We start from the raw sequence: 20,765 nt of genomic DNA, 5'->3' as shown, positions 1-20,765 counted from the left end.
AACATCTGATTGATCCCCATTCAGAAGACTTCGATTTTGGGGAGCAAGAAACAGTTCCGAAACACGACTTTTTTCGCGGTAAGCACTAGAAACTGAATGGCCCTTATTCTACATAAGACTCTCTCATTTTGATTGGTTGATTGAATTTCCTTCTTCAAGTGGTGCAGCATTGGTCGCCCTTTTAATTGACGCTCTGCGTAATGTCAACATCTCTATAAAACTTTCATTATACGAACAACTCATCGAGACTCCGATTTAAATGAGGGACTGGATAGCAATTACAGATGAACTATTTGGTTCATTGTGTTTACGTATAGCGAGCATGAGGATCAAGACGAATATTATATCTTGACAGCTCGGACAAAAAAAAACAGTCCGTCGGACCCTTTGTAAAATATGTGCTTTGGCATTCCTATACATGCGTTTGGTCCTGAAAGACTTGGTATTCCAAGACGTCTGGCAATGTGTTTCTTCTTATAAGTATGTTTATGTTTACAGATCTTCTAGATCTGTTTCCATGATATCAAATCATTTAATGTTACTCATCTGACTATAGGCCCTACTTCTTTAAAACCCGCACCCCTCACACTTACTCGTAAGTCTTCAAGTCAGAGTGGAACAAACGCATTAAGAGGTAGCTTAACATCAGCTTCCATTTTGTTTTCTACCTGGGAACTAAAACCAGATCCAAGTCTTTCAGTTAAGTGCCTGACATTCATTTGATAACTGTTAACCCATGCATTTTATTCCGATCCATGACTGTCATTTAAGATCGATACCGAATGTAAGGTTAAAATGCAAATTAAAAGTGATGAATTGCAAAATTGGACAGGCTGTAATTTTGGACTGATGAATGTTGGAACGATGGGGAAAAGATAGATAAAGCTATACAAAGATAAAGATTTTCAGCACCTCGGTTCATGAATATGAGAGGTTTCTGATAACTCTCATCCGCTTTTGCCAAGCAACGCTATGGCTTCGCCACGCATATATCAGCTCAATGGTTACTTGTGCGTGATAATGGAGTTTGTTCTTTGCATAGAAAGCAATATTGGTGCCATTTATCGCAAATCGTGACGTCTGAAGCCGTGGTAGGTGGCACATTTTGATTAATGTCAAAGCTATCAATATGTTTTTGGGTGCTTACTTATAGCCCACTGAAGATACACAGTTACAAATTGCGTACTCCCCTGAGCAGAGTCAACATAGTTTCAAAAGTAGAAACTGTTTAAGTATTTTTTACTATTTATAAAAACTGACATTTTTTCACGATCATCTCTACACAAATCTTCAGGCCTACGTCACCACGTTGCGAGTCACTTCTGATCGTACTTTGGTTTCATTACCAGAAATGTGCAATGATAATATTAGTATAATAATGCAAACACTATTTGTTTACCCAAATCATTGATAGTATAACGAGACAAATTTTCGACAATTTATGGTGCTGTTGCATTTTAAAATAATATTTTACTACTGATTGATTTTCTTTTTCCAAGAATATTGTTACAGTAAGGGTGGCCGTCATTATATTATGAACCCCTGTACAAACAAATTTAAAATGGTCTCAAATCATCAAACAATAAATATTCAAGATTGGAACCTTCATTTAATCGACATTCAATTTCAAAGCAATGTTTAAGCATCTCTCTCTTGACCAGTGTACTTTAAAAAAAATTACATTAGCAATAAATTGAGTCAATTTTAACCTTTATGCATATATGGACTTCGCTTCCGTTGATGGACACGCACTTATCGTTAAGGTTTGCGGCACTTGAAGTCGTCAGAGTTTTGAAATCAATCAACAATTTTTCTGACGAATCGTTTTTAAAATCATCAGAGAATACTCTAATCATTACTACGGGGTTATGGATTTCACGATTTACAAGAACTGAAGCACAGAATAGCCTAATCATAGCAGAAAATATCCAGTCTTAAAAACAAACAGACATGTGGATACAGTTCATATCAAAATAAAGGTATGATACGGGATTTGGTGAAGAGTAAAAAATTACCGCAATGCTCAGAATTTATCTGATCAATCATGAAACAGAAAAGCAGTGTAAATGATGGGCTTATTAGGAAATAGAGTGGAGATCCATGCAAATTTTCAGGATGTAAATGTGTTGTTCATAGGTTTTGGTTGTACTAACAACCGAAATCATATAATTGCGTTTTTGTTTTTGTTTTCTAGGTTTTCAGCTTTCTCGAGTACTATTAAGTTTTGGAGGGATTTTATCGCATAAAAAAGGTCAAATGTTAATTTCATGTCAGAAAGCTTTAAGACTCAAATTAAACAGTGCAGTTTTTTGTTTATCTTTCATTATTGCAGCTTACAAATAATAGCTTTTACAAATAATCACGGGAAAACATTGAAAAGGGGAACGTAAGCAGAATAAAACAAATATCCTGCTAAGACTACATGAGACAAACAGGTACGAAATCACGGATTATGTTTCCGACAACATTCCTCACAAGAAAATATAAAAATCAGAACATTCGGTGCCGAAAAAAGACACAAAACGACGGGAGGATCTGTGGCAAAAACCATCCAATGCACGTAGAGAGATTTCCTGATCAAACTATCCAATTTGTTTTGGACACTGAAGCGTCATGACACGACCCCCCCCCCCCCCCAACGTATGTGCGGGAATTTGCGTCACAAGCTACGAACTGAGAACCGCATGTTACATGTAATGTGATTTATTTGAAACTTATCCTTACATGTTTCGTTTACTGTTGGCTGCACAAGATGACAATTATTTAAATCACCTGAAACGGCTAGATTTCTTTCAGACAGATTGGATTTCTGTAATGCTAAATTTGGTGTAGCATTTTGCTTTGCTATACAAGGGAAAATGTCCTTATGCACTTCGTTATAAATGGAATGGCAGAGAAGGGGTCTGCAATAACAACCGTGACAAACACAATAGAATGCCCAAAATTACAGAAAGATGCAAATTGTGTGAACCAAACTCGCCAATCGTTGATATCGAACACCTCTTAATGTGAAGTTACTGTTTCATTCCCTTATCCAAACAGTGACATTTAACACCCCCGGACCTTGTGGCGTTTGCCCCAAGCCTGTTTTTGTACCCGTCCCTCTAATAAGCTCGAGTAGGTATCATGTAACTGGTTGAATATACATTACGGCAACTTTTTCCGCAAAGTTCCACCGGAGAAGCATAAACTCAAAAACACCGCGGTGTGATTTTACTTCCAAAACAACAGGTGTTGCCATTTATTAAGGAGGATGTGTCTCTGAATTAAAACTGTGACAACACGGCTTGGATACTTGTAACCATAGAAAGTGTGTCCAATACTTCATCACGTAAAGAAGAAATTCAGTGTTACACAAAAGGTCAGATATTAATAATTAAACAATACAAACTTAACGTCTCAAGTATTCTGTTCTAATAATTACATTGTATGAGCCATAAGGTTAGTTCCCCATCTTCATTTAGAAAATTGTTTTATAGGGCTTATGTTTGGGCAAAATATGTTTTAAAATAATGTGTATAAGTTGTCGGCTGCAAATGTCGTTTTATTGCAATAAACTATTTGAAATAAAATCAAACCAACTGTTTCCCCCACATTCGAAATTCTAATGATGTTCAAGTTAAACATCACAGCAGTTCTTCCATAAAGTGCCCCATTAAAGAAAGATAAGATAAGAGAGCGAGAGAGGGATAAAATAACCAGACTTGTTACACCGTGGTAGAGTTCATGCAATCTTTCCCTAATCGTGACGGAGCATCACTTCACTTCATCTTCCGTAACTTTTCCTTTTCATAAAAGGTCTGTTGAAGTAAGTCAATTTAGCAAACCGTTCCAATTCCTTGCGTTAAACGTACTCAAGATGCACCAACAGTGGTCGGCAGGTCAGTTATTCAATCTAGTAGAAGGTAAGACTTTCATATCCATTTATCTACAGCAGTAAATGAAGCACGATTGCTCACAGTGTTCTTGTCTTGGACATGGAGGCTCTGCCTGATTGTAACCGCGTTTCAGCTTAATGCATCTACGTGTGATATAATGGGGACATTTTAAACACTTAAGTCGACGTAGATGTTGACCTAGTTATGTCGATTCGTTCTTAATAGTTGATCTGGATGAGTGATATTTCATGATGGGAAAGTGCAAAAAACACAGCCGAGATCATACGTAGGATACACGGCCGATATCATTCGCATCACGTTAAACAAAACAAAACTATTTTCATATTTGTTTCCTCTTACCTAAAATGTTGAGCACCGTGGCTTATTAAGCTCCGTCACGGATTTGGTTATCTGAGCTAAAAGCAAGTTTCGTTCAAAAATACTAACACCCTCTTTTCGAGGCGACCACTGTTTCCAAAGACGGGTCAGACGAGATCAAGATCGCAAAGGGGGTTTTCACGGTACCCAACATTCCATAATCGCACAGGAGATGGGCAACTTAATCATATAGTATTAAACGTACACAATGATAACCTCTGTGTTTTTCAATTTTACCATGTATCAAATGTGTATGTATTCTTAAGCACGAGAGCCAACCTGTTGTATTGTCTAAAACGATAAACCAAATCTAACCTAATATAAGACCTAATATAATCTCTGCAAGAGTATATAAACATACATTATTAGATATATGCTGCGGTATCACAATAGTACCAGAGATATCTGTGATAACATTCTCGACAATTATACATAGCGAGGAATATTTAGTTACTGTCAAAGCCAACTACCATCCCAAGCCATCAATCGAATTAACCATCAATAGAGGAGAGTGTGTGTCTGCCCTGTGGGTATCACGTGGTCTTAGACACATAAAGGCAGTATGACACAGTGAACCAACAAAATGCCAAGTATAAATGCCAAGCGCACTTTGAATCTGATATCTATACACCTTTGCTTCACTATAAGACAACGACCTTCTTCAAAGCCTTAGACAGATCAGCTGCGCAACCGTTAACAAATGTCAATGTGAATTTTATATTTTAGAGGCAGGATATACATTTGGTCATTGTCAGGGACTTGTATTCTCACATGGTTTTACCCAATATGTTTGACAATAACAAACCTGTGAAAATTCGTGCTCCGAATTGGTAGAAGTTACAAGAAAACAATGAAAGTAAAAACGCCTTCTTGCATAAAGTTGGTGTGATTTCTGATGCCTGAGAAAGGCCACGCCCGAGCCTTTCTCTATTCAAGTTTGTGATTGAAAACTTTCCTCTTTCTCTAAAGTTACAAGGGTGTCGTTTCTAACAATGATTTATTATATCAACAGCTCTCTAGTACTCTTTACCAAGTATTTTTTTACAGTCATTCGTTATAAGAGAAATTACCTAAGGATCCCTTAACCGATTTCATCAAGCCATGCTTCAAAAATCAATCACTAATTGATTGCGGATCTTTTGATTTAATAATATAGTTTTTAAAAAAACATAGCATTGTTTTTGGATGTCTTCGTGCCGTTGGTTGAGCCCTCAGTCAGTTGAGACGATGTTTTGATTAAGTTTCATCCCAATGTTGATAGGGCCTGAAGGTGTCATACTGCAAAGTTAACAAAAACAGCGTGTGCCTGCTGCAAGACATTAAGACAATATCGTAAGGTCTACTGAGTCTACAGTCTGGACCGACCAAGTAGCAATAATTAAATTATGTGAAACCTTACTTTCCTTATGCAACAGATCAAATTTCGGATGATCATAAAATGACTCGGACCGGAGTAATTTTCTATTCTACATTATCCGAATTCGAAGACTACACGGGTTGTGACTGGATGCGTTATAGTAGTAAGCATGCTGGAAGCAACATATAGCATACAGAATACCTCATTGTACGATTACGTTTGAGAACACCAAAACCATTACAGAACACCACAGCGTTGCGTTTGCAGAGAACAGTGCGTTTGCAGAGAACAACGTTTACGATTACGCTACACAACACCACAGAGTTGCACGGCACAACGCTCGCTGCAGAATATCAAACGTGGCGTGGTTACTAACAGACCACCACAGAGTTGCTCTTGTACAGAAAAGTGGTTGCACAAACCATAGAGACGCTACACAACACCACAGAAATGTAAAAACAACACTGGTTGCAGATTGTCAAATTGTATACCCAACACCATCATACAGTAATATACAATTGCACGGAGCAACACTTGGTGTGGAACATCAAAAGCACGAACACCAGAACATGATACAGAACATTCCGCTCCACAACTGAAAAGGCAAAAATTTCTCACTTATTCCCCGAGACTGACAACAAGTACAAGAATACCCTGTTTAAAAAAATATATATTTCGCACACGTCTTGCTAGAGGGAGTTAGCAAATTTATCTTGTGGAGGGAGGGAGGATGCATCAGTCAGAAATGACGAGGTCACTGGAATTATTAAGAGCCGATTGCATTACAATTTAAACCCGAGTTAGTCGCTTGAAATAAAACTCGCGGATTATACTTTCGTTTTTAAATTGCAATACTATGTCTTCATACGACAAGCGGCTTTTGTTCCTCACTATCAACTCCCGTCTCCTGGTTGACTGGACGGTTAATAGCATTACACTTCTCTTGTTTCTTGTTTTAAAGGGTTTGATACCTTTTGTAGGTCAAGTTTTTTGCCATGACATGAATCCCTTCTCACTCCGAATGAAGATGTTTGTAATCCCATTTACCTATAAAGAGATAATCACAGAGCAATGTCTTCAGGAGAGTCGCGTAACTCCGCTGCACGTTCTTAAACTAAGGTTCGCCTAACTGATACGAGAATTATTTTCCTGAAAATTGTTACTCATTTCTCCAAAAGTACAACACCACAGCAAGTTATATTTAAGGGAAGCTTTCTACCATCATTATCTCTACGCCATGTAAGTTTAATGTCAATCGGTAGACGTTAGCGTTTTGTGTCGTACAAAAAGTACCCAAACCCTTCATATAGTTTCATAGGTTAAACGTTGCGCATCCTTGTAAAGAGTAAACAAGGTTTCTACCGGATTACTGGAATTGGCTCTTAAGATGAGCACGGGGATCAGTCACTCGTCTTGAATAGAGCACTTTCCACACCCATCACTTACCGCAATGCGTGGTGCTGATAGATCGCATTCGATAAGCTTAAGCAAGCCCCTACTTTGTATTATAACACGGGCAGTTATTGAACTGTTTTTCGCCCTGTACATCAGCTGTAACTTCACAAATGGGGAGCGTACTTTGGCAGGTTGAGTTGTCAGGTAGAGTGATGCTTAATGGGGGTGGGGAGGGGGCACGTGAGACGAAGGGGTCCGTAAAGCTTCGTCTAGCCCCACTCGATGGTCTGCTTTGAGATTGATCGAGTACAACCGACTGTGGCGCAACTCTTGTTTGCTGACGAGCAGTGTTTCAACACGTGCGTGTATTAGCCGGCTGTAATACTCTCTCTACGGTAATTGATTTTCAATTTGAGGTCTGTATTTTACTTTACCTCATAACTGGAATGGATTCAGCTAGCAAATATGGATCCTAACCAGAAAAATTGAATTTACAATTTCTTTCGTAAAAGTGCACTTGAAAACGTGAGACTCACACTGCCAACTATTTCGACTTTACCATTTCTCGGTAATGTATGTTAAATTAGATAAAAATGTATTTAAGGGTATGGATATGATTTTACCGTATATTCCTAATATAAAATCCAGAATGTATTTGTTCAGTATATCCGGAGTAGATCGGACATTATTTCCTTGGGATTATAATAATAAGAAATAAATTGTTTTTCAGATGCTTGATAGCGGCTTCATGCCTGAGACTGATCTCAAATTCATTTTAAGGGTAAACACTAACACATATCTCTAGAATTATGGGTCTTCTCTAAAAATGTTTTATAATGCGAACAGCTCTCTAGTGATCTTTACCAAGTAAGTTGTTACGGTCATTAACTGGTGAATTAATTACCGAAAGTACATTCTGATTAGAGTAAACCCTTTTCACATTTGAACGTTTTGTTCAAGCGATTGCACACATTCATCCTGTGTGGTCATACATAACAAGCCCACTGTATGTGTTTGGTCCATTATAATTGGAAATCAGACATGATAACGACTTATACAAATTCAACCTGCGTTGGCTTAATAAACCTGACATCACTGGCTTTCCAATGCACGTCAGAAACAAAACAAACACTGGGTTATATTATAGATGCGGCGGCATGAACTCAACATTCCATCACAGTCGTCCCCTCCCCAACGCACACTTGAGTAAAAGAAGAAATCAAAAAAGTCTGAGGACAACCCCGTATACAAATAGCCACCTGTGCTCGCTCACCATCTTCGTTGTCGTGGCAACCACACATCATTGGACGCGCCAACGTATAATGCAATATTCGTTCTTTTTATCGTGTGAAAAATATCCTGTTTACGAAACCAAAAACATCATTGTCAAAGATTTCCAATATCATACGTGTACATAAATGCCCGACTGGCTATGTTTAATATTGCGCATCTTAACGTAAACACCCCGTACACTCGGGTAATATTAAAGATGACGCATTCATGAGGCAATGCATGTTGAGGTATTAATATTTGGTTTGCGGTAACACCATGTGTGTATCTATTTGCCAGGTAGAACATATACTTTTAAGAACTTGTCTTGATTATATTCTACCACGCATTCAATGATGTTATTTAGTTACCGCGCTACATGGGAAGTGCCGACAGTTGGCGCTTCGGGGCATTCAGTGGTATCAAACGCACGCGATCACATACTGTTCGATGTTCCCCGCCTCATGGTCGATGATGATCCGCAGGGTTGGAAATAAACTCAGCTGTTTGTTTATCATTGTTTATTTGGTGGTGTAACTGAAAACTACATGATAGAAGAGAAACACAAGTTATTGTTTGTGGCCGTTTTTCCTTTACCTAAATGATTTTTCTGCAAAAAGAACTAGAGCATTTGACGATTCAGTTAGCCAATGCATTCTCTTCACTGAAGGCCCCTAACGAGTCACCTTGGTATCTAAACGTAACAGCTGCAGCAGTATTGAATGCAAGACTACTGCAACCGAGTGAAACCCTAAACAAGTTAGCAAAATACAGTGTTTGTGTCCTACAGAGATTGATTCTTATTATGTAACTTAGTCTCCGAACGAGCCGCCAGTTTGGATAACTTTATTGTTGTAGCAGCTAATGTAGCATGCACACACCTGTGCGGGTGAGTCGATACGGTGTTAGACACACCAAGTATAAAACCATGCGTAATCTTGTTTGGATTGGCGTAATAAATTTTTGACGTATTGAGTCGAAGGCAATTGTGGGGCTTTCGGGTACAGGACGATTTGCACCTTTAAACAATAAGATTTTCCATGGACGTAAACAAGGTCATTCGTGACGTCATTCTGAAACGGAAACCGTTGATTTGAAATTATGCCGGTACACTTTGAACGCCGCATTACACCTGAGTAGGAGTTCGTTGCAGACTAGGGTTTTGGGTAAAGGCTGACATATGTCGACGAAGGTTGTGCCCGTTGGGGCAAATTTGACACAGTCTAATTAAAACGAAACAAAAACGAGTTACCTGTTATCGCAAATTGTTGGGGTGGGTGTAATTGCTGCATCGGAAGGTTGTGTCGAGTTTCAGAAGTGTCCTTTCATATCAACAAAAAGCTGCAAGAACAAAATGAAAAATTCCATTAAAACTATGCTTTCATTCAAAATAAAGGTTTAAACAAAATAAAATAAGCAAGTGTCACAGGTACCGATGGTATAGTAGTATTAAATGCATTTGTTAAAATAGCATGCCGTCAATATAATGCAATGGCCGGTGGCCTCGTTTCGACATAGAATGGTGACGTCACGTATAAAAAAATATCAAGAGAGGCGTATACCGCCTGACAAACGTAGAATCCGCAGCATTTTATTGATAACAGGAATGATATGGACTGATCTTCAATGTTCGGTGGCATTGTACATGTATGTATGTCAGGCATTGTGGATATGTTCCCAAGGGAAGTTTTACACAAAACGTAATTTCCACATAAAATCAGTTTTAAGACGTGCCCTCTTTCTTTTTGTTATCATAAAGAAAGATTAAAAATGGTTTAACCATTCGTACGATTGTAAATTCTGACCTTGATGGCTCTTTTATGAACATGATGACGTCACGAATTGCCTACGTCTGTGTACAAGAGCACTGTGTACATGGGCAACCTCTCAATACGTGACAGGCTTACATTTTTTTCATCAATAATGCCGAAAAATGGCAAGGATCTAAAACCGTTTTCAGTCACGTGGATTGCATATCACTTTGATGAAATTGCCCTTCGCGGCTACAACTGCGTCTACAGCTAGCGTTCTGCCTCTTAGGACGTCCTAAGCCACACCTTAGCAACAGTCGTTGCCATAAAAATAGCCCCGATTTATAAACAATCATAATTTGGGAGGTTCATCCGTAGGCCTACTTGAAGCTGAGATGCTGAATTGCGAAGGACGCGGCGAAAACATGCAAGGGCGCCCTTGACAGCCAACCTCATCGAATCCTTGTGACCAAGGAAGCACAGCCTGGGGTTTAAATTGTTCATATTTTCGGGGGGACAGACAAAATAAACCTCATTGACCAACGCACAAACCTGCCCATGATGAGACAAGCGCAGTTACCTCTACTCATGTATGACCTTTTGATTCGAACCAGGGCCACAGTCGTGAGAGGCAAGCGCTTTTATACGGGTATGGTCTAGTGTTGCTGCTCAGGAGGTTCAGTCAAACCCACGGAGCGTGTAGTTGTTACGTCCATTCCAACCCAAGACGCTTTCTGCGTTGGCGTTTGTGGAGGATAAATTCCTTGGTCGTCGTGTTTAAGGGGCAGTAATTCCCCTCGTGTCCTTCTGTCCAAAGTAAAGCCACTTATGCCAGCGAGTATCAACGGCCTATCTCTGAAGCTGTAGCTGCACATTTCATCAATTGACTGATTTAGATGACGGTGTTAACTGAAAATTGGATTTGCTTTCCAGTTCGCCAAAGTTCCTCTTTCATTACTGTATGATGCTTACAATCCAGGAGTACGCGATTCCGAGGAAATTAGGAGGGGGTAACTTCACCCCATGCCCACGTTCGAGATGTCCTCGAACGATTTTTCTGGCCAATTTTCCGGGAGACTTACTTACTCTCTCGGGACACAAACGAGGCGTTGATTGCCAAATAAAACAAATCCTGGAGGACCTAGTAAAATGTTTACCTCGTTGAGGAAGTCGTTCTCATTCAGTGACATCGGTTCGTTTAATCATAGAGAAATCTTCATATCTTCCATTGGGAGCAAAGAGGCTGACACCTTGGAATACGGTCAGAGACAACACGCCTCATCCTTTATTTGACACGTTTTTCCGGAGCAGCTGTAGCGACCGTCAATGTAGACGGAGTAGGAGGGGGAGAGATATCGTCGCGGCACCCTTGTGCATTTATCATAAATAGAGCCGTTGATTGAATACCACGGACGGTGTTTCTTTGGGAGTCCCTTCCATAATTTGGAGATTGGTTGAGGGTTTCTTTAAGTTATAAAATACGGGTCTCTCGCGACTGGAAAATCAGCCCGCCTATCTTTAATGAAGTGGCTTTTGCGTTTGGTCAGGATACCTATTATATTTGAAAGAAGACGATTGCAATTCAAGGTCTGTTGGGATACGACACAATATAATTGGGTTAAATATGGTATGCCGTATCGACCGATTGCAAAGTGGTAGCTGGATTTGGGTGAATGGAATTGAGTGATACCCTTTTCACCCTTATTGTACCTTAAGGTATACACCTACAGGGATTGACACAGATGACAAAATGGTTAACAGCCTGACCTGAACACCGACCACAAAGTGACAATCAGTTCCAATCCGCATAAGACACGTATCGCCAGTAATTCGATCATTCTATGTTTGTATTTGTCGTGTTTAGTGTTCTCATTTTAAACTTTTTTCTGGTTTTTCTTTTTTGCTTTACAGTTATTTATTTATCAATGTGTGTATTTATTTGTTTGGTTCGTTTGATTTTGTTTACTGTTATTATTGTCTTGTTATTTATTTACTGTTATTTGTTGTGTTATTTGCTTATCGTTTCATTGTGGTCGTCGGTTTTCTATTTGAATTCTCGAGGGGGATGTGCATTGTTAATGAACTTCTCATTAATTTCCTCTGATTTAATGTTAAATATTTTCGAAATGTATTCTCCTTCATTTTGCATGGCAACAAATTTTGCTTTGCATTGAATCGGATTGATTGATCACGAAGATATCATGACGGCATAGAAATAGTATTAAAGGACCAACACTCTCTGCTAGATAATGTGTGAATGATAACCAGCAAGGGGGGCGTGCAAATAATGTCCCAAAGAGAAACACTACGCCTGTATTTATACGTGACTCAAAGAAATATCTGCTAGCAATTACTGCGGACGTCATCTTATAGTTGGTGTCAAAGTGTCGTGCGCTGATCCGTAAACTATACGTATATATTTTACATATGACGTCGCTATATGGATTATTAAATCCATGCTGTTTAAACACGAAGCAGCTAATTCTATTTTCTCTGTTATTATTGACGTTACAATGAGACGAAATATAATTGAACTCTGCTCAGCAGAAGACACAATACACCCCGAATTCCCCAGTAAAAAGAAGTCTTGTGTTATAACAAATTTATGGCACATAGGCGGCAATACAAATATTATTTCGATTACAATTGGCCCCCGGGGGTGGGGGTGGTAAGTATATCTCATCTACAGTTACATTATTACTGTGTCTAGAGAGAGTTGTCTCGCTGCAAGTGGGTGGCTTGACGTGTTTAGTGAGTTGGGTATTGCACGAGGCAAGGTCGCCAGGTTGTTCTGTTGGGACAACTCCTTCCCGTGATTTAGAGTGATCGGTGGAAATGCCCACCGAAGAGAAAGATGTGAGGACACTAACAATACGTGAAGGTTGTTTAATCAAACAGAAAATATGTTCTTAAAGGCGTATTAGAAGGAAAGAGAGGAAACAAAACGTTTCAGATGTTTGTAAACAATATTATCAGTTAAATTTTCCGGTAGACTTCAATGATTGTAATTTTACATGTGTACAAGGACACACCAAAGCTTGTTAATGATTCTTTCGATTTTCAATTTTGTCCTTAGTTGACTTTGACCAGAAAACAACAAGTTCAACAAGAGCTGTAGATTTTAAACTTTGCGTGGGAGTGCATCTGAGAAAAATCGGGTGTTTGAAAACTCGACGTTTCGATCAATATGCTCTAACCGTCTTCAGGAGCAAGCTGTCATATTGAGGTGTCGTGGTTACACTATTTGTTTTGACGTTACATTTTTCTAGATAAATTAAAGATGACCTGTTTTTAAGTTGTATAGACTTCATGAAGTCTGTTTTGAAGTCTTGCTTTAAAATACAACTAGCCTAAAGCATTCTTGCGAAAGCCATCTAAAGTGGTTGAAATCTGACTTGGGAGATATGCCTTCTTTTGTTGTAAGCCAAATGTATTTGACATTCATGTCAGCATTTTATGTAGTTGGGTTGATTGATGTCGGTGATAATGCCGTGCTGGCATCATCTATCTCCCACGGACAGACCAGATAAGAAATCTATAAACTTCCCATATCCATGTTGAGTTTCTGTTCTTTTTCCAGCTTAATGTGCAACCATTGTCGATTAAGGCAGGTATGGTACCTTGTGGCGTAAGGGAACAACGCAATTAATGTAACATGTCAATGTAAATTACGTTAGGTAACATTACGTTTCGTGACTTGAACTTAAAAAGATACATGGGCATTTTGAGGCGTATGGTTTATGACGTGAGCACAGCTATTTGTGAGTATCTGGGTAAAGTTTCTTCTAAAGGAGCTTTGAAGCATCACTTTTGAAACAAAGTCTCGTTAAAAAAATACCAGCTAAGTTTACAAAATATTTAATTCCGTAATATGCCTAGAGTAGTGCATCCACATTTTTCCTATTTGTGTCTTCAGTTTGCATCACTTTCATAATGCTGTATTAACTACACAATTGCACACAATACAACAGTATGCCTACCTATAATTGTTCAAATACATAGTGCATCATCAAGAAAATTATCAATATACCGGCACTCAAACACAATGAGTGTGTGGTTTAACTCCTGTCAGATTTGTATAGAAACTGCGGAGTCCTACCGCGCCTTCCCCCTGTCCCGCGGCGGGTCCGTAAGCATCAAATCACCCGTGGGGATAAGATGGCTTTAGAGAGTATCGACTCCCATCCGGACAACTTGGTGAAATCGATCACTATTTTTCATCTCTTTTATTTATAGCACTATTTTCACCTCTCGAATCTCTCTACGGACCGGATTACGTGACACGAGAGATTGATGTGCATTATAAAAACACTGTAGTTGTGAAGTAAACTTTAGCTTCGGCCTTCCTCTTTGCAGACAGAAGATCAAGGATGCCTTCATTCGCAGCGCCATGAACTTCCAATTCACACTATTCAAAAATGCATGACTCAAAATCAAAATCCATTTTTCCCATGGTTAATTTCTCAAGAGAGTATAATAGAAACACCCGACAATGTGCATAATACCTGGAACTTGTAATACAAAAATGTATTTATGTTAAATACAAGGAGTTGTGTGTGGGTGCAACATTTCGCTTACGAGTATCAAAGTACAGCCGAACTACAAGACACTTTGTCTGGACAGCCTGGTTGTTTTGTGAGGAACTAAACGCAGTGTTTCCAGTAAGGTGTACATTGTCTATAAGGGGGGGGGGGGGCTTGTAAACTTCATTACTTAACTTGCCCTTTATACAACCACAAACTATGTATAAATGCGCATATTTGTCCCGTTTCAGATAAAATAATAGGTAATTTTTGAGTTGTGAATTTTACTTTGGACTACTGATGTGGTCGCAGTATACCATAAATACAACAAAACAAAAATACATTTATGAAAAAAAAACTTTTTAATGGGCTACTTAAACTTCCCCAGTGCAAGTAAAACAAATAGACTAGCCTGATGCTCCTTTAACTTAGCAAGTTTGTTGCATTTTTTGGCGGGTTATTCAGAGAGCATAGTGGCACGCTTTAACGGTTAGTGGAGGAAGGCAAGGGTAAAGGGCTTCGTGAACGGACGACAGAGCAATGCAAGCATCGTCGCACCCAATTCTTTACACACACACGAGGAGGCTGCCCTCTTGCCGTACGGTAACCAGGGTTCCAAGTGACACAGTGTCCGAGGCCAGCTGCTGCATTGATCGTGAAAACGGAAACTTGATCCGAGGTGGATATAGTGCCATGGTCTGTAAGTACCATCTCCAAAGATGATGGCACACAAAACGAGCGAGTTGCAAGACGGTATTTAATTAAGATACCGGTAGATGAATCCTGTCAGGACAGCCGTTGTCTTAATGCCTCATCAAATAGATGACTCTCACATCTGAGGACCCCTCCTTTTCAACCTAAGTAAGCCCTTTCGAAGCACCTGACATACCCGTGTTCATCGGGCTCCTTGTATCTCTCAACTCCTGTGGAGTATGCAGCACCGACAGCCAAAAGTATCTTGCCCCAGAGCAGAGTGGCGTGTCACGACCTTGTCTCTAACCTACACTGCCGTGATTCAGTTAATATAACCCGGGTGTATGTGCACCATAGACCATTCGACCCCAACACACCCATCGTGCCGTACAAACATGTGGCTGGTTTCTTTATTGTCAACTTTGTATTATTTCTTGTTCGCATTGTAACAGTGTTAGGAGTATAGGTCTCATCTCTTCAAAAGTTACAGTTTGGTTTTTCTTTTGGTATAAATTTGGTTGGCGCATCTGTATTTTCTTTGATTTTATGGTTTCACATCCTCGACTTAAAAAAAATCACGATATCACGCAGCAATAATAAAAGCCTCATTTCGTGATCGTCTAGATTTCTATTTTGAATAGATCACTTTGTCAAGCTTAAAACTTATAAAGAAATGCCGCCGAAGTTTCGATTTCTTAGTAGAAATTCCAACATAGATTGTGCATCTTGTACTCAAGGCTTACGTGACCGAAGAGACAAAACCAAATAACATCTTGGTTAGTACACCATGTTAGACCTTTGCAGCACATCCTGTCAAGGTTAATACAATTCTATTGGCAATTATTCCAGAAGCAGCTAGAGCCTGTCTTTGAAATAAACACGTTACAGAAGTACCGGTTGCCCTTTACAGTACAGAGCCTATAATATGTCAGATGTTTAACGGTCTGTACTCGTTTTAATTTTCTAAACTAACTTTATGCAGTGGAAAAATCTAGGATTGCAATTTGACTCAACGCTGATCTGTTATCCCATAAAAACAAAAACAAATAAATGCAACTTAATCGTATGGAATTTTCACAGGTTTAATGTCGGTTTCGTGAAAAATGAGTATACAAATGTACATACTCTAAAGACCAGGAGTTATCATTTTTAACAACTTGGACAGATTGTTCAGTCTTCACAAGTACTTCAACTCAACCAGATCAGACCCGGTCTTAAACCATTTATGCGCCAGTCTGATCCGTCAGACTGATTTTTCTAAAGGACTTTTACTCTGACTCTGTGTCAGTTACGGGTAAACTTGGCGCAACTTCCGGTCCATCCTGACCCAGAAATGGGCCAGGCTGCCTGGGACCCGGAATTCGGGTAAATTTTAGAGTGTGCCGAACGATAGTATCAATTGGACACTGTTTTATAAAACACAAAATGCTCACAACACATCACATGATATTTTAAACCAAAAACAAAAAAACGGTCCGAGAGTACTAATTTTATTTTGGCACCGAATTATTTGATTGAATTTCTCTCCGTAGGCCTAAATCAAATCCATCAATCTCCGATACTCTACACGGGTGTGTCTATAAATGGCAGAAGTTCATCATTCAATTCCATCATTATGTTTACCCGGATCCAGCATTGAAATCAAACCAATGTCCCACGTGATTTTTAAATCACCCGGTGCCTGTGTCACTTAATCACGTACTCGGCTTTAACAAATCCTTACCAAGCCACCGAGGCGATCACCTTACTTTCTCTACATCTACCTGGGAACGAGTCTGCCCTTATGGGGTCGACACGTTATATCATCCGTTACACACAGGTCATTACACTTGGGTAGCGTTGCCACTTAACGGTCATTTAATATTAAATTGATTGTCAATGTAATCTACTAACATGGTAGTTAATGAAGATATTTCATTCTAGGAAATATCATATTTTGGATGATGTTAAACTATGATTTATTCAGGTTTTTTGAGAGACCACACGGACTTGTGACTGGTGCCATACTCTCGTCCGCGGTTAAGGGGAATATCACACTACAAACTTAAGTGGCCTGCAACAGTATCATCATCAGAAACCAACCTTTGCACAGAAATTAATTGAAATCTTAAATTACAATGGTTGGTCTGGACATGATGCCTCTGATTAAGTCGCGATCGTGAATACAATGTGTAACTCTAGCGCAAAAGGGATCACATGCACAATAATTAGGCGTCACTGCTTGGCTTAAGAGAAAACATATCAAAAATTGTATAAAAAATAAAATTAAATAAAAACAGGAGCACCAAAACAAACCACAACTCCCGCAAGGTTAATTGCATGTGTGTCGGTTTGTTTGTTTACTACATAACTAGTTACACGGACGTGTTGATATGTTTTATAGAATTATAGAAATAATGTGGATGTGAGTTTAATGGAATTGAATGAGGAATTATCCAGTGCATATGACCGTCCTTCCGGCCTGATTACATTCCAATAACATCGCCGTGTGGTGGCAAGCTTGCATAATTCAGAGGGGCTTAACACATTCCCTCCCCGGTCAACTTCGAAACAATGAAGCCGTTTCCCCTTCGCTGTACTCTATCGACCTTTAACATTTGAAAAATGAACGAATTAAAAAAAAAAACATTTATTGACTGTTTTCCTCAATAAGACTAGCTGGATTCTATATTTGTTGAGTTGGGTGTGCCAAATTCTTCCATTGTGGGAGGAGACCAGCTGGCATTTGCTGCACGAACAAATCCATCTGGGGAAATTCATTTGGATCTATATCCTCAACGCTCTTATTGAGTCAAGCGAGCAGAGAGACTACCATTCTCCCAGTTCGCGAATAGCCCTGTTATGTCATCACTCATGTTAGGTCAAACATCCTCGAAAAGGGGCCTTCTAATAATGTACAGCGCCAACACCGGCTAGACTTATCTTTCATAAACGACACTCCAGCATTTCACATTGCCAACAGAAAATGACATCGTCTGCTATGAGGACTAAACAGGTAAGTCGAAACGTTAGGACCTATAATTAGGACTCAGTCCGCGTGAGTGAAGTTTTTAATGCCTCGATCCACTGAATCTAAAATGGTAGTCCCGGCCGATTTTCTACAACCCGCCAAGCCAGGAATAAGCAGGACAGTTCTTTTCGGAACTGAGAAGTCTACCGAATTCCATAAATCTACTGGATCCGCTGTAGTAGAATATAAAGCAAGACAAATTCTCAAACAAATGCAGGCCTTATCTGCCTGGCATGTAGATACACACATGGCAAACCAAATATATACAGAAAATGACAGCTTTCCCACTGCTTTATACATGTCGATTAATAACAGTATAGAGGTGATGCTAATGGTTTGCCGCCAGCTACATGACCACATTAGCCCTGTATTCATACGCACCGACATCGCGCCGACTTAGCCATCTGTAAAGGTTTTTTACCTTCAAGAAATCTGCAAATATCTCTGCCAGCTACACTGTCAAACCCATGAATACTACATGCCTGTCCGAAGGGGACACATCTACTTGCATGATTTCAAGAGGGTAGAAGCTTATAAACAGGTCTTAATACACGGGACGCCTTTTTAAAGGCAAAGTGTTGAAAGGTCGCACACTTGAGCTTTTGGTTATTGTTTACTTGCAGCTTGCGATTCTATCGCGTGTATTAACTATCCTAGATTCTAGCATGGTTCGAATCCCACCCGAGTGATGTGTCGTGTTGTTTTGTTGTTATTTCTCCGGGGGGGGGGGGGGGGGGGTCCACAGGACTCTCGAAAGTACTTTGTAAACCTTGCTACTATCATCGGTGTATGGGTGAAAAGTGCACTATTTTAATACTTTATAACCTGTTGTATGAAAGCGGTTTCACCAAACAAAGTTGCTTAAATTTACTAGAAGATCGAAATCTGTGGGAGGAATGTGAAAAATAAATTCTAACCCTGCCAGGAAAATCAAAGATGGCGGATTTATTTCGATTAAAACATAAGGGCTTTATTAATCCTGTTGGTGGTGCACTGTCCCTTATTAACACAAACGAATGTACGGTATGCAATTACAAGTACTGGTAGCAATAAATAAGCTTTGTACAGTACAAAGTGAACGCACTAGAACTGCGACAACAACACTGAACACAAGATGGCGTCAGTCATACTCGGATTGAAACATTGAGTTAGGCTTTTTTGGGGTCCACTGTCAACCAATTAACGTTAGAGAATGCAGGTTATGGGGACACGAGGTTACTGGTATGTCATGCAGCAGTAAACTGTCAAATATACATGATTTGGACGCACCAGACTCCGTGCTGATTCCAACAACCACGACTCAAAAGTTTGAGAAGTAATGTGATCAAGATGTTGAAATGTATAAATATTTCAACATGAGAGAGTAAGTCTCGTCAACATGTAAACCATGGTCTCAAGTCAGACAGGAGCTGAGATATTATTACTAAAACTATAATCATGATGATGAAACTACATCGAAAGAATAGCTTTAAATAGAACTGGGATCAAAGAAGATAAAGTACAATAAATATAGGGATGGGGAATCGTGAATTAAACCCAACTTTTTAACAGCATCCTTGAATCTGAAAGTGAGGATTATGACATTTGATCCAAGCAGTTGTTCACCAAAAGCAGGAAACGCAACAAGGACCTTAAGAAAGATGTGAAGTATGCGGGGAAGGCAAGGTGCCACAATCCACAATTAATTTAGTTTCATTTGTTCTAAAAATTATGAAGCCAACAAGCCAAGAACCAAATGGAGAGAATAAGGAAGTTTCGGACCTTCTTCAGAAAATGGTCCCCAATTTGGAAATCGGCAAGGGAGTCGCAGAGAAGACCAACAATCATCAGTCAAAGACTTGGTTTTTAATACCGTTGAGGAATTCATGGATGAAAACTTACAAGACGTCCATCGGGGAAAGCATGCAAGTTGGACTTGTGTGTGTAACTCGGGTATACAACTGCATTAAACAAGCCGAACTCTAATGAGATATTTTGATTAAGAGTACACTTTTATTTCGAAAATGCGAACTCAACGTGTTTAGTCGCTCGGCACCATGCTTAAAGACCAAGATTCAAAGCGGAAAAAACAAGCAAAATGCTCCTGACAAGACCTCTATTGGAAGATACCAACCATAAGGGACGAAGTCTAGAGCGAAGAAACCAATGAAGACGAAGCGTGTTTTGTTCCCAAAGTACAGAAAGACGCAGAGGTATTGTAAGAACAGAAATGAAAGGAAACTTGGAAATATGACAGCCGAGTAAAACAAAATTATTAATTTTGTTTTACTCGGCTGTCATACGGGTTAAACCCGTACACCATCACAGGGGAAATTTGGCAAATGGCTTTTTACTTTAAAAGCTCAGCCACACATACTCACACACAAAAGCAGTATGGAACAATACTGCAACAGATTGAACGAAAATAATAGGAAAATAGGAAATGATAGTGTAAAGGTTTTATTTTAAAAAATAAAAAGTAGAAATAGGAAATGATGATTTGACAAGATAACAATTAGAAATAGTAAATTA

At 39.3% G+C, this 20,765-nt stretch overlaps 2 protein-coding genes across 2 annotated transcripts in view; one reads left to right on the top strand and one right to left on the bottom strand.

The window, feature by feature from the left end:
- LOC139940705 (uncharacterized) overlaps nucleotides 1–20,765 on the bottom strand; it is a 229,869-nt gene that overhangs the window by 186,766 nt on the left and 22,338 nt on the right. Inside the window, exon 2 of the mRNA XM_071937072.1 lies at nucleotides 9,530–9,618. The gene's annotated coding sequence lies outside the window, so the exon portion shown is untranslated. The remainder of the gene's footprint in view (nucleotides 1–9,529; nucleotides 9,619–20,765) is intronic.
- Nucleotides 1–20,765, top strand: part of LOC139940703 (G-protein coupled receptor 83-like) — a 48,188-nt gene that overhangs the window by 7,239 nt on the left and 20,184 nt on the right. The gene's annotated exons all lie outside the window — the stretch shown is intronic.

The sequence above is a fragment of the Asterias amurensis genome, chromosome 8 (genome assembly GCF_032118995.1).
Source record: "Asterias amurensis chromosome 8, ASM3211899v1".
In the NCBI taxonomy this organism is placed as follows: domain Eukaryota; kingdom Metazoa; phylum Echinodermata; class Asteroidea; order Forcipulatida; family Asteriidae; genus Asterias; species Asterias amurensis.
This window is presented reverse-complemented; position numbering and strand designations above follow the sequence as displayed.